Raw genomic sequence first — 12,862 nt, forward strand, 5'->3', positions numbered from 1 at the left:
GCCTGCGGACTGAAGGGTCCCAGGTTTGATTCCGGTCAAGGGCACATGCCCGGGTTGTGGGCTGGATCCCAAGTAGAGGGCGTGCAGGAGGCAGCCAATCAATGATTCTCTCTCATCACTGATATTTCTCTCTCTTCCTTCCTCTCTGAAATCAATAAAAATATATTTTTTAAAAAGATGATCTCAACGATGAACCTTTCTTCTTATTATTTAGCCCCATTATTACTAGGCTGTTTCATTAGCTAGGTTGTGCCCCCCAACCCACCTTTTACCTCCCACACTAAATGTATCAATACATCTGGAACAAAGATGACACTACAACAAAATTTTTGTTTTCAGTGCACCCATCTGATGATACAGGCCCCAAACATGAGCTTCAATGCCCTTTTCCATCATATGTAGGCCTTCTTGTTGGAATGGGAGCTAAAATGTCTGATCACAGGGTATCATTCAGTTTTGGCTCAAATGAAACTGCCCAGATATGTCCAAAAGCATACGTTTCTTAAAGAATAATTACTATACTTTCTTAAATTCTAAAGGAAAATTCCAGTATAAATGAAAAAATCTGAAACCCTATTGTATCAGTTATGATTTTGTTCATCTTCATGTAATAGAAACCTAGGACCAGTGATAAACAAGAAGGGAGTTTATTTTCCCATGAAGCCAGAAGTCTGATGACATGCAGTCCAAAGCACATACAACAGTTCTATAACATCCCATGTTACAAGATAGCTGCTACAGCTGTAGATATCACATGTGCATTATAGGCAGAAAGGAAAAAGAAAAGACCAAATGGAGCAAAACAGTCAGATATGTAAGGAAAACACTCACTTTCTGGAAGACCCATCCTGTAAACATTCATTGACATCTCATTGGCCAGAACTGTATGGCATGATTAACTTCAGCTGCAAAGGTTCTCAGAAATAAAATTTTTTTTATTGCTTAAAGTATTACAAAGAGTATTACATATGTCTCCTTTTTTTCCCCCAGAAATCAAAAATTTTGAGAGGCAAAAATCACATAATCATATTAATCGATACAGAAAAAGCATTTGACAAAATCCAACACCCTTTCTTGATAAAAACTCTGAGCAAAGTGGGAATAAAGGGATCCTACCTCAACATAATAAAAGCCTTATATGACAAACCTACAGCCAACATCATACTCAATGGGCAAAATCTAAACTCATTTCCCCTAAGAAAGGAAACAAGACAGGGATGCCCACTTTTACCACTCCTGTTCTATATAGTACTGGAAGTGCTAGTCATAACGATCAGACAACAAGAAAAAATAAAAGGCATCCAAAATGGAAAAGAAGAAGTAAAACTGTCCTTATTCTCAGATGACATGATACTATATGTAGAAAGCCCTAAAGACTCCATCAAAAAACTACTAGACTTGCCGAAGCCGGTTTGGCTCAGTGGATAGAGCGTCGGCCTTCGGACTGAGGGGTCCTGGGTTCGATTCCGGTCGGGGGCATGTGCCTGGGTTGCGGGCATATCCCCAGTGGGGGATGTGCAGGAGGCAGCTGATCGATGTTTCTCTCTCATTGATGTTTCTAACTCTCTATCTCTCTCCCTCTCTGTAAAAAAATCAATAAAATATATTTAAAAAAAAAAAAAAAAAAAAAAAAAAAAAAACTACTAGACCTAATAAATGAATTCGGGAACGTAGCAGGATACAAAATTAACACCAAGAAATCTATGGCCTTTTTATAAACCAATAATGAACTCACAAAAAGAGAAACTAAAAAACAATCCCAATTGCAATAAAAAATTAAGATACCTAGGAATAATCTTAACTAAGGAGGTAAAAGACCTGTACTCAGAAAACTACAGGACATTGAAAAGAGACAGATGAAGATATAAACAAATGGAAGAACATACCCTTTTCACGGATTGGTAGAATCAACATCATTAAAATGTCCATACTACCCAAAGCAATCTACAGATTCAATGCAATCTCCATTGAAGTACCAATGACATATTTCAAAGATGTAGAACAAACTCTCCAAAAATTCATCTGGAATTAAAAAAGACCCCAAATAGCCACAGCAATCCTGAGAAAGAAGAACTAAGTCGGAGGGATCACAATACCAGATATCAAGCTATATTACCAAGCCACAGTTGGCAAAACTGCCTGGTTCTGGCACAAGAACAGACATATAGACCAATGGAACAGAACAGAGAACCCAGAAATTGACCCAAGCCTTTATGCTCAATTAATATTTGACAAAGGAGGCAAGAGCATACAATGGAGTCAAGACAGTCTCTTCAATAAATGGTGCTGGGAAATTTGGTCAGATACATGCAAAAAATGAAACTAGACCACCAACTTACACCATACACAAAAATAAACTCCAAATGGATAAAGGACTTAAATGTAAGACAGGAAACCATAAAAAGCCTACAAGACTCCATAGGTAGCAAAATAGCAGACATATGTCGTAGCAATAACTTTACCGACACAACTCCTAGGGCAATGGAGACTAAGGTGAAAATAAACAAATGGAACTACATCAAAATAAAATGCTTCTGCACAGTAAAAGAAACCATCAACAAAACAACAGGAAAATCCACTGCATGGGGGAACATATTTGCCAATGCTATTTCAGATAAGGGTTTAATCTCCAAAATTTCCAGAGAACTCATACAACTCAACAAAAGGAAGATAAACAATCCAATCAAAAAATGGGCAAAGGACCTGAATAGACAGTTTTCAAAAGAGGACATACAGAAGGCCGAGAGACATATGAAAACATGCTCAAAGTCACTAATCATCTGAGACATGCAAATCAAAACAACAATGAGATACCATCTCACACCTGTCAGAATGGCTATCATCAACAAATCAACAAACGACAAGGGCTGGTGAGAAACCCTCCTGCACTGCTGGTGGGAATGCAGACTGGTGCAGCCACTGTGGAAGAGAGTATGGAGTTTCCTCAAAAAGTTAAAAATGGAGCTCCCATTTGACCCAGTGACCCCACTTCTAAGACTCTATCACAAGAAACCAGAAACACCAATCAGAAAGGATATCTGCACCCCTATGTTCATAGCAGCACAATTTACAACAGCTAATATTTGGAAACAGCCTAAGTGCCCATCAGCAGATGAGTGGATTAAAAATCTGTGGTAGCCCTGGCTGGTTTGGCTCAGTGGATAGAGCGTCGGCCTGTGGACTGAAGGGGCCCTGGGTCGATTCCGGTCAAGGACATGTGCCTTGGTTGCAGGCACATCCCCAGTGGGGGGTGTGCAGGAGGCAGCTGATCCATGCTTCTCTCTCATCAATGTTTCTAACTCTCTATCCCTCTCCCTTCCTCTCTGTAAAAAATCAATAAAATATATATATTTTAAAAAAGCTGTGGTACATCTACACAATGGACTACTAAGCCACTTTAAAAAAGAAGGAACTTTTACCATTTGCAACAGCATGGATGGAACTGGAGAGCATATGCTAAGCAATATAAGCCAGTCAGAGAAAGATAAATATCACAGGATCTCATTCACAAGTGGGATATAATGATCAACATAATTTGATGAACAAAAATATATCCAGAGACAAATGGCAGGGGAGGTGGTTGGGGGAAGGGTTAGAGAGCAACCAAAGGACTTACATGCATGCATGTTAGCATAACCAATGGACACAGGAACTGGGGTGGTGGGGGCTTGCCTGGGGTGGGAATGGCTGGGGGGAGGGATCCATCGGGGGAAAAGGAGACATATGTAAAACTTTAAACAATAAATTTTATATATATATATATATATATATATATATATATATATATATATATATGAAATCAAAAATTTTAACTAGGCATATCACAGCACCAAATAAAATCAATGTACGTTGTTTAGTACAGAAGAAATTAAGGAATTAAGGAATTACCTATTAAATAAATAATTATCAGTGTTTGCCACTTATACAGAGATAAAGAGATCAAAACTATAAAATGTATAACAGTCATTTGAGTACATGGCTTATCTCCCTTTTTAGGCTGTACTTTCCCTAGTCAGTGCCTTACTCTGCATCTCTCCATTCCACAAAGTGAGTATAGAACATTTATTCCACACGCATGTTTTTACTAGAAAATGTATAGGCACTTAACATGTATTATTTCATCTAAAGTCCCCCCACCAACCCTAGAAGATAGATAATGTTACTCTTCATATTTAATAAATGATGAAATGAAGGCTCAGAGAGTTGGGATGATTTGTCTGAGATCACATCTATAGCAAGTAATCGAGGTAGAATTTGAACTTTCAGATGATAAAGGCTGTGTTCTTCCACTATACCAAAGTACCTGATATAAGCATGACAATAACTGTTTCTTAATCAATCAATCACAATGATCACACCAAACTCCCTTTTTACACTGTTACCTACTTCAAAGGATCATATGCCTTCAAATTTGGGGATACTCTTCACACAGCCTCTTGTGGCTGTATGCACACTGCTCTCCTGCCCACCTTTCTGCCTCACCAGGGATTTGTCTCCAGAGCAGTAGAGGCTTTTGCAGCTTAATATAGGTCATCTCTAGGTGCCAGACAATTTCTGTTATTATGGTGCAAAACATTGTTTCAAGGACAACAGGCAAAAGCCTGCTTAAAGCAAAGAAAGAAATGAGAGAACTATTTATTGAGGTATGCCCAAGGTTGACCATGTTGGATCCTGGGAGGAGTGTTCCATTCACATCAGTTCAGTGCTAAGTAAGGGCAGGGAGGGGAGAATACAGGACTGGCAGTCAGGAGACTTATGTCCTAGCCCAGGTTTTATCATTGATACATCGCATGACCTTAGACAAGTCACTGACCAGTTCTCATTCTCAGTGTTTACTGTCTGTAGAACAAGGGGCTTAGGATAAATAAGGTTGCTTTGAGTACATATATCTGTATATCTATAACCTAGAATTAAAAGGATGCTGGTAAGACTCATATGCATGGACAGATGCATGAAAGCATGCACACACACACAGTATTGAATAAGCCCTATCATTTGTGTAAGTACTAGCCATTTTCATAAAGGCCAAATTTAGTACTTTCTCTCTGCTTGCCAAAGCTAAGCCATGTGATCATTTTTCTTGTAATCTACATTCATTCACAAGAAGAATGTTGTTTTTCATGATGTCACCCAAATTATATTCACTAAAGTGAGTGATACTGGAAGCTGGGTCTGAGGAGTCTGCTTAATTGCATTATTTCAGTATATTAAGTTATCTCAGGTGCTCAAGTCTGACTGCGATGAGAAGAAAATCTGCCAGTGTTTGGGTTTTATTCACCAGCATTGAAGGTGGTCTTAGAGCTTGAGCAAAGAGGTAGATAGATTTTTTAAATGCTCACATTCTTCCTATTAAGCTTTCAAGCCTATTTTTCCATTGCCTTGATCCTTATCAAAGGCTCCAGCACTCACCTGGGCCTAAATCTTACTGGGTTAACCCAGGTGGTTTTCCTTAGCCCTATGAGTACCCCAGCTTTTCTAACAGTTTCCTCATCTTGCCTCTCACCCTTCAAAAGACAAATGAAGATTGAAAATACTTTAGTGCCACTCATGGAACTTTGTTTCCCTCTGAGGAGCTAGCCTTATGGTTCTAACACATGTAGAAGACTGGCATGTACACTGGTGAAGGCATTCAGTGGAATTTAAGAAGACTGGCTTCTGGTCCAAATTCTGCCATCATGTATGTGGCCTTGAGAAAGTCATTTCTATTATTTTGGTTTTTAAAATTAATCTGGTTCTGACTGGTGTTTCTCAGTGGTTAGAGCATCAGTCTGTGCACCAAAGGGTGGTGGGTTTGATTCTCAGTCAAGGGCGTGTACCTAGGCTGCAGGTTCAATCTCTGGCCCTGGTCGGGGTGTGTGCAGGAGGCAACCAATTGATACGTTTCTCTCACATTAATGTTCCCCTCTCTTCCATCCACTCTCTCTAAAAATCTTTGGGAAAAGATCCTAGGGTGAGTTTTACCAAAAAGAAAATTCATGTGCAAAATCACAGGATTGAACTAGGCAAAGTCTAAAAACTCGTTTGGTGCTAATAATCAAGATTTGCCCACATAAATACATCCATGTTAGAATACATTCTCCCAGAAATTGGGGCTATAAGTCATCTTTAGTACCTTGAAGTCACACAACTCCAAGGGGTACCATCTACATTGTGGTGAATACCACTCACCTGAAGGCCAGAGATCATCTGGCCTCATGTTTAAGAGAACATGACAAAGGCTTTTTGAGTATGATACCTGCCATGGTATATGTATGTCTTAGGCTGGGCATGCTGCTTAAAAGCCTTTTTTTCCCACTAACCCTTGGCACAGAAGTCCCCCAATCCAAAACCTCAGGTTTCCTCTTCACTGAGAAACCACCTATCTGTTTTGAAATCTTTCAAAAAAAATGTAGAGCCCATAGTGAATGGCATCTATGGTCAAAGGAAGGAGAGCTAGCATTATATAAAAGATAAAATTTGGTTGAAGATAAAACATCTAAAGGTAGCATCTTTTGTTATTTTAGAGAGGAAGAGAAGGAGAGAGAGAGAGAGAGAGAGAGAGAGAGAGAGAGAGAGAGAGAGAGAGAGAGAGAGAGAGAGAGAGAATCCTCCTGCAACCCAATTGGAGATCCAACCTGAAACCTGGGTATGTGCCCTGACCATGAATCAAACCCACCATCTCTTGGTATACAGGAAGATGAACAGAGCCACATCAGCCAGGGCTTAAGGCAGCATCTTGGCCTGAATACAATCAGTAGGATTTTTCTCTCTAGCACAAAAGCCCAAGTACCTATGGGAGAAGGTCACAGAAAGGTAAGGTTTTGATGTTTTAAGCTAAGTGGAAGATTCCACAAATTTCATTGGCCAAACCAAGAGTGCACCATCTATATATACCCAGCCAGGGGATGTATCAGAGGGTCATGAGATATTTCCCCAAGGGTATCTTTGGCAGAGGTGAGTAGCTTACACATCTCCCAGTGGAATGATCTAAGTTCTATTGAAATATCATATATGAGTATAAGTAGGAGAGGACTTGTGAACACATCTACATCCATTTACAAGCGGTTCCAGAGAACAATAGCTCTACTACATGTTCTCTACATGCATATTGTCTCTGACTTTGCCAACCAGATTAACTGGCCTTTCTATCCATATCTTTATACCCTTGAGCATTTTCCCTCACTGGACTCAGTTTCTCAGTATGTAAGTGAGGGAGATGGAATGCAATCATAGCTTTGAAACTGTTCTGTGGAGCCCTAGGTTCAGACTCAAGGGCATGGCTTGAGTACATGCATCAAAGGCTACCTTATGAATGAGAACGGCAAAGAGAGGCCAAGAGAGAAGATATCCTGAAACACCCTCCTCCCCCCCCCCCAAAAAAAAACAAACACATTTCAAGAAAGCAATTCAGTTTTTATCTTTTTTACATATTGGGCTTCCACAAAAGATTCCATTGGGGGGCGATGTTCCAATGTGAAAAACAGTTGGAAAGCTACTGGTTTGCATGATTTCTAAGTGTCCTACAAATACTAATGTTCTATATGTCTATAAAGAAAGAGTCATAAATTGAGAAGGACTATTCTTTTCTTAGGAGACTGATATTCTTTTGGCAAGAAATTATACTGAAAACCTCAAGAAGTAGCAAACAATCATCTTTCACTGAGCTATTTGAATAGATCTTTGGTTGAATTTTGTTTCCCAGTCAGAGCAAGAGGTGAAAATCTTCTGTGCTTTAATTACCTTACTGTGGGTGAGATTCCAACTGAAAGAAAACTGATTTAGCTTGAAAGGAGCCAGGATGTATGGGTAAAAGGGCCCCTTAAGTTTCAGGTGGAGCTCTGTTCAAGAAAGTTAAATGGTGATGAGCATCACCCTCATCTGAATTTTCCAGGGTAATTGGTTAATATACCTACATTTAACTAGTCTATCATTTTAGGAAAATTTTAGGTACCTGTTTTAAGAGGGAGAAACTACATTTTAGCACCATCTGCTGGTGTTAAGCTGGTTCTAGAAACCAAATGCCAACTGTCTACCTTACTTGCAAACTGTGCATCTTCTATCACTAATTAGTCAAGGTGACTTGCCTGTTTCAGTCATGTGGTCACTTTGAATTATTTACTTATAAAGAAGAAATTTGTCATAAAATACAGGTTCCATAGGAGTCTAGAACTATTGACTTCCACCAAAAGCCTGCCTACTAGAATTTGAGGAGCCCCAAAATAGAATTTCCTATTCCTAATTTCCCCACTGCTTGTCAACTCCAATATTCTTACATCTGTGTTATTTTATATCTTAAAGGCTCTTTGGTATCCTAAAGCCCTATGTGAAAATACAACTAGAAATAGCAGCTAACACTTCGTAAGGAATTAATTGGATACATATTAAGAGTCACCCTCCATAGGGCTATGACTAAGATTTGCTTTGGACAACCCCACTTTATACCTATTATCCTGATATGATTATTTAATAGCATTTACTCTCAATTTACTTTCAAATGTGTCCCATTTTTTAAAATGCATCTCAACTATTTAATATTGCGAAGGAAAACCCCTATTCTGTAAAACTACTGTTTGGAATTCTCTATTCTTTGGACGGCCTCTATCTAATTCTGAAAAAGTAATTTTGCTTTCTAGCCTGCTTGAATAGTGGGGGAGATAAACTTAGCTATCTGACCTTGTAGGCCAGAGACTAGATACACCCAATGCCATGCCAGGTGCATTTTTTTAATTGATAGAACTGTGTAGTTTTCAAGGCCGCCACCAGCAAGCGCACAAAGGGCTGGCTCTTCCATAAAAAGGGAAGTTCTGCTTGTAGCTTTGCTTAGAATTTGAATTCATTTCCCTAAGCCCACTGCAGTGAATAAAGTGTAACTCCAAACTCTCAGAGCGTTGTTTGGTTCTTGTCTGTTTTTTCTGTAACAATATAAGAAAAGCTTAAACATTATAGAGATGCTAGAGAAAATGGCAGTGAAATAGGCAAGCCTGTTCTGAACCTCATCCTAGGGCCAGACTGGAAATACAACTAAATTGGAGAATATTCACCAGGAATTACCAACTAAGGTCCAGCTGAGGAGGAGACATATCAAGGAAGGACAGAAAACACCTTGAGACTGGTAGTAAGGGTGAGGTCACAAGAGGAATGGACCCAGCTCGTAGGGGCAGCAGGCCAGTGGACCGAAAGGGAGGCAGAAACTCCCACGTATGGGAGAGTGTGTTCCCTCAGAAGATAGAGGCCCAGAAATTAAGCTGGGCTCCACAGCCCCAAGCACCAGAGCTGTAACCTGCAGCCCCTGTAACACCCAACTGTGAAAGGCGGCAGGGATGCTGGCCACAGTGGAGCCTTGAGCCCATAGACCAGAGCCAGTTGGAGAGAAAGCAGCAGTTTTATGGGTTTTTGTTTTTGTTTTTTTTCGTGTGTGTGTGTGTGTGTGTGTGTGTGTGTGTGTGTGTGTGTGTTTCTCTAAACCCAGACCCCTGGAATTTTCATTTGCAACTATTCACCAGAGGCTTTGGTGAAGGGGGGGGGGGGCATGGAATCCACTCGAGGTGCCTGGGGAGAGGCTGGGGTGGGAAGCATTTCAGGGAGAATTCCTAAAACAGCAGCCAAGAGCATTTGGTCATAGGTTCCCAAACCAAAATGGTCATTTTTCCTGAGGAGCTAGCTGCTCCCAGCAGCCAGAGTGCAGGTAAAGGGAAAAAAAAAAAAAACTGCCCTAGGGATGCAGCCCGCCTCCACCCTCAGGTGCCCTGCCTGCCACACCCTGCATTTTGAGTTTTTCAGATGAAACAAAAGCAGAGGCCAAGCTACGGGTTTGAACAGTTTCAAGGAGCCCTCAGTGACTGGATTGGGGGAAGGACCCCACCCCCGCCCCCCCCACCCCAACATCCTGGGAATCAAACTATTATTTTCCCTGCATGGGAGAACTGATAGAAACTCCAGGTTTCCAGCTGACCCCATTGGTCTCCATATAAGGATCTCTGTCTAGCCAAGGGCAGAGTAATATTTTGGGCCACTCGCAGAGGAATAGCTCTGGGACAGGAAACACAACCACCATATTCCCTGAAAGCCAAATAGCACTTCCCTTGCCAAAAGCCCTTTCAGAAACAGACTATTGAGTGATTAAGATTGACAGCTGACTAGCAGGCAAAGGCAGAGAGAGGGGGAGCCTGGGGAACCAAGGGAAGTTTGCTGACATAGCCTGGGCCCCATGCTGCTAACAAACCTACTTTAAAGGGAAGATTGGCCCCTCCTGCTTGAAACCAGGGCCTGTGGAGACAAACACAAGCAGTGGATTGGTAGATCACTTGGAAATTCAAGCAGGTTTCTGAAAGCCAAAAGACAGTTCCAGGCAGTGGTTAGCACCTAAGTACCTAATAGGAAGCCCAGAATTGGCAGATGAACAGAAGAGTGGGATCCAAAGCAAGCTCCCATGGGACATTAAACTTAGCTGGAATGAACGCCACTTCACTTTTTTTTCTTTTCTCTTTTTTCCTCCCCTTTTTCTTCTTTTCTTTTTTTTAGATTTTTCTCTTTCCTTTATTTTTTCCATTTTTAAATTTATCTTTTTTATCTGTCTGCTTTTTTAAGTTATTATTCTAGTCTGTTGTTTCATTCATATATCTAATTTTCCTCTTTCCTTTTCCTACTCAATTTTTTTTTCTTTTATTCACTACTCAATTTTTTCCTCTTTTCTTTATCTTTTCTCTTTCTCCTACTTTTTCATTTTTTCTTTTAATTATTTTAGATCCATCTGCTTTCTCCTCTATTATCCTTTTCAATTTTTTTCTTGTCTTTTCTTTTCCTTCCCCTATTCCTCTAATTCTGTATTCTTATTTTCTTTATTTCAGCTATACATCTACATGTTCTACCCCCATTGTTGTTTTTTGTTTGTTCTTTTTTGTTTTGTTTTCTCCTCAGTTTTTTCTATCATTCTTGCTCTCTTTTCTCTTTATTAATTGTTGTTTCTCTAGTGGCTACTTTTGTTGGTGCTGTAGGGTACTTGTGTAAATTTTTGTTTTGTTTCTAATGTTTCATGTTTTGTTTTGTTGTATTTTGTTCTGTTCTATCAGCACCTCCACAACAGCTTGCACTACATGGTTGGGAGTGAACCACATAGTCAGCCAACCTAAGAGGAGACTCCATCCATGAGTGGGACAATCACATTCAAGACCCAACTACAATAGAAGAACCCAAATAACTCAAGTAAGGGGCTCTCCCAGAGCACCCATCTCAGGATATCTAAGATACTGCACCACTGGGCCCCACTAAACACCTACTACATAAGAATACCCCATTAAATCTGGGAAGCATAAGAGTTTGATCTAATACATAGTAACAAATAAAAATAGACAGCAAAAATGGGGAGACAAAGAAACAAACTCCAAATGAAAGAAAAGGAGGAATTGCCAGAAATGGAACTAAATTAAATGGAGATAAGCAATTTGGCAGATAAAGAATTCAGAGTAATGGTAATAAAGATGTTCAAACAATTCAGTTAGAACTACAAGCAACTCACCCTAACTGGTTTGGCTCAGTGGATAGAGCATTGGCCTGCGGACTGAAGGGTCCCAGGTTCGATTCTAGTCAAGGGCATATACCTTGGTTGCAGGCACATCCCCAGTAGAGAGTGTGCAGGAGGCAGCTAAATTGATGTTTCTCTCTCATCAATGTTTCTAACTCTCTATCCCTCTCCCTTTCTCTCTGTAAAAAATCAATAAAATTTATTTTTTTTAAAAAAGAACTACAAGCAACTCAATAAGAATTATAAAGAAATTAATGAGAATATTAAGAGACTTAATGACAGGTACACCAACATGAAAAGAGAGGTTGAAATAATGAATAAGAATCAATTGGAAATGAGGAACAACATAACTCAAATAAAAAACACCCTGGAAGGATTCAACAGTAGACTAGAAGAAGCTGAGGACCAAATCAGTAAATTAGAAGACAAGGTAGAAAAAACACCCATTCAGAGAAGCAAATGGAAAAAAAATTAAAAAGCAGGAGGAGTTTAAGGGAGCTTTGAGACAACATAAAATGTAACAACATTCACATTATAGGGGTGCCAGAAGGAGAAGAATCCAAGCAAGGAATAGAAAACCTGTTTGAAGAAATAATGGTAGAAAATTTCCCTAACCTGGTGAAGGAAGAAGTCACTCGAGTCCAGGAAACACAGAAATTCCCAGCCAAGATGAACCCCAAAAGACCCACCCACTCCTAGGGCAGTCTCTTAAATTTCCTGAGATGGGTGCTCTAGGAGAGCCCCTTACTTGAGGCACATAATAATTAAAATGGCAAACATTAAAGACAAAAAAATAATCTTAAAGGCTGTAAGAGAGAAATAAAAGTTACATACAAGGGAGCTCCCATTATAATGTCAGTGACTTCTCAATAGAAGCACTTCATGCCAGAAGGGAATGGCATGCAGTATACAAAGTAATGAAAACTAAGGGACTGAACCCAAGACTATTCTATCCAGCAGGACTATCATTCAAAATTGAAGGTGAAAATTTAGAGCTTCATAGACAAAAAGAGGCTAAAAGAGTTTAGTACCGCCTAAACAGCACTGCAAGTAATGCTAAAGGGATCGTTGTAAGAAGAAATAAAGATAAAGAGAAGAACACAGGCATAAAGAATAAGAGTGGCAATAAATAAGTACCTATAAATAATCACCTTAAATGTAAATGGCTTAAATGCTTCAATAAAAGACACAGGGTAGCTGAATGGATACAACAACATGACCCAAATATATGCTGTCTACAAGAGACCAACCTCAGAACAAAGGGCTATGTGAAATAAGCAAATCAAAGAAAGACAAGTATCACATGATCTCACTCATATGTTGAAGCTAATGAACAAAATAATCTGATGAAAAAAATAGATC

The sequence above is a fragment of the Myotis myotis genome, unplaced genomic scaffold, assembly GCF_014108235.1.
Source record: "Myotis myotis isolate mMyoMyo1 unplaced genomic scaffold, mMyoMyo1.p scaffold_m19_p_4, whole genome shotgun sequence".
In the NCBI taxonomy this organism is placed as follows: domain Eukaryota; kingdom Metazoa; phylum Chordata; class Mammalia; order Chiroptera; family Vespertilionidae; genus Myotis; species Myotis myotis.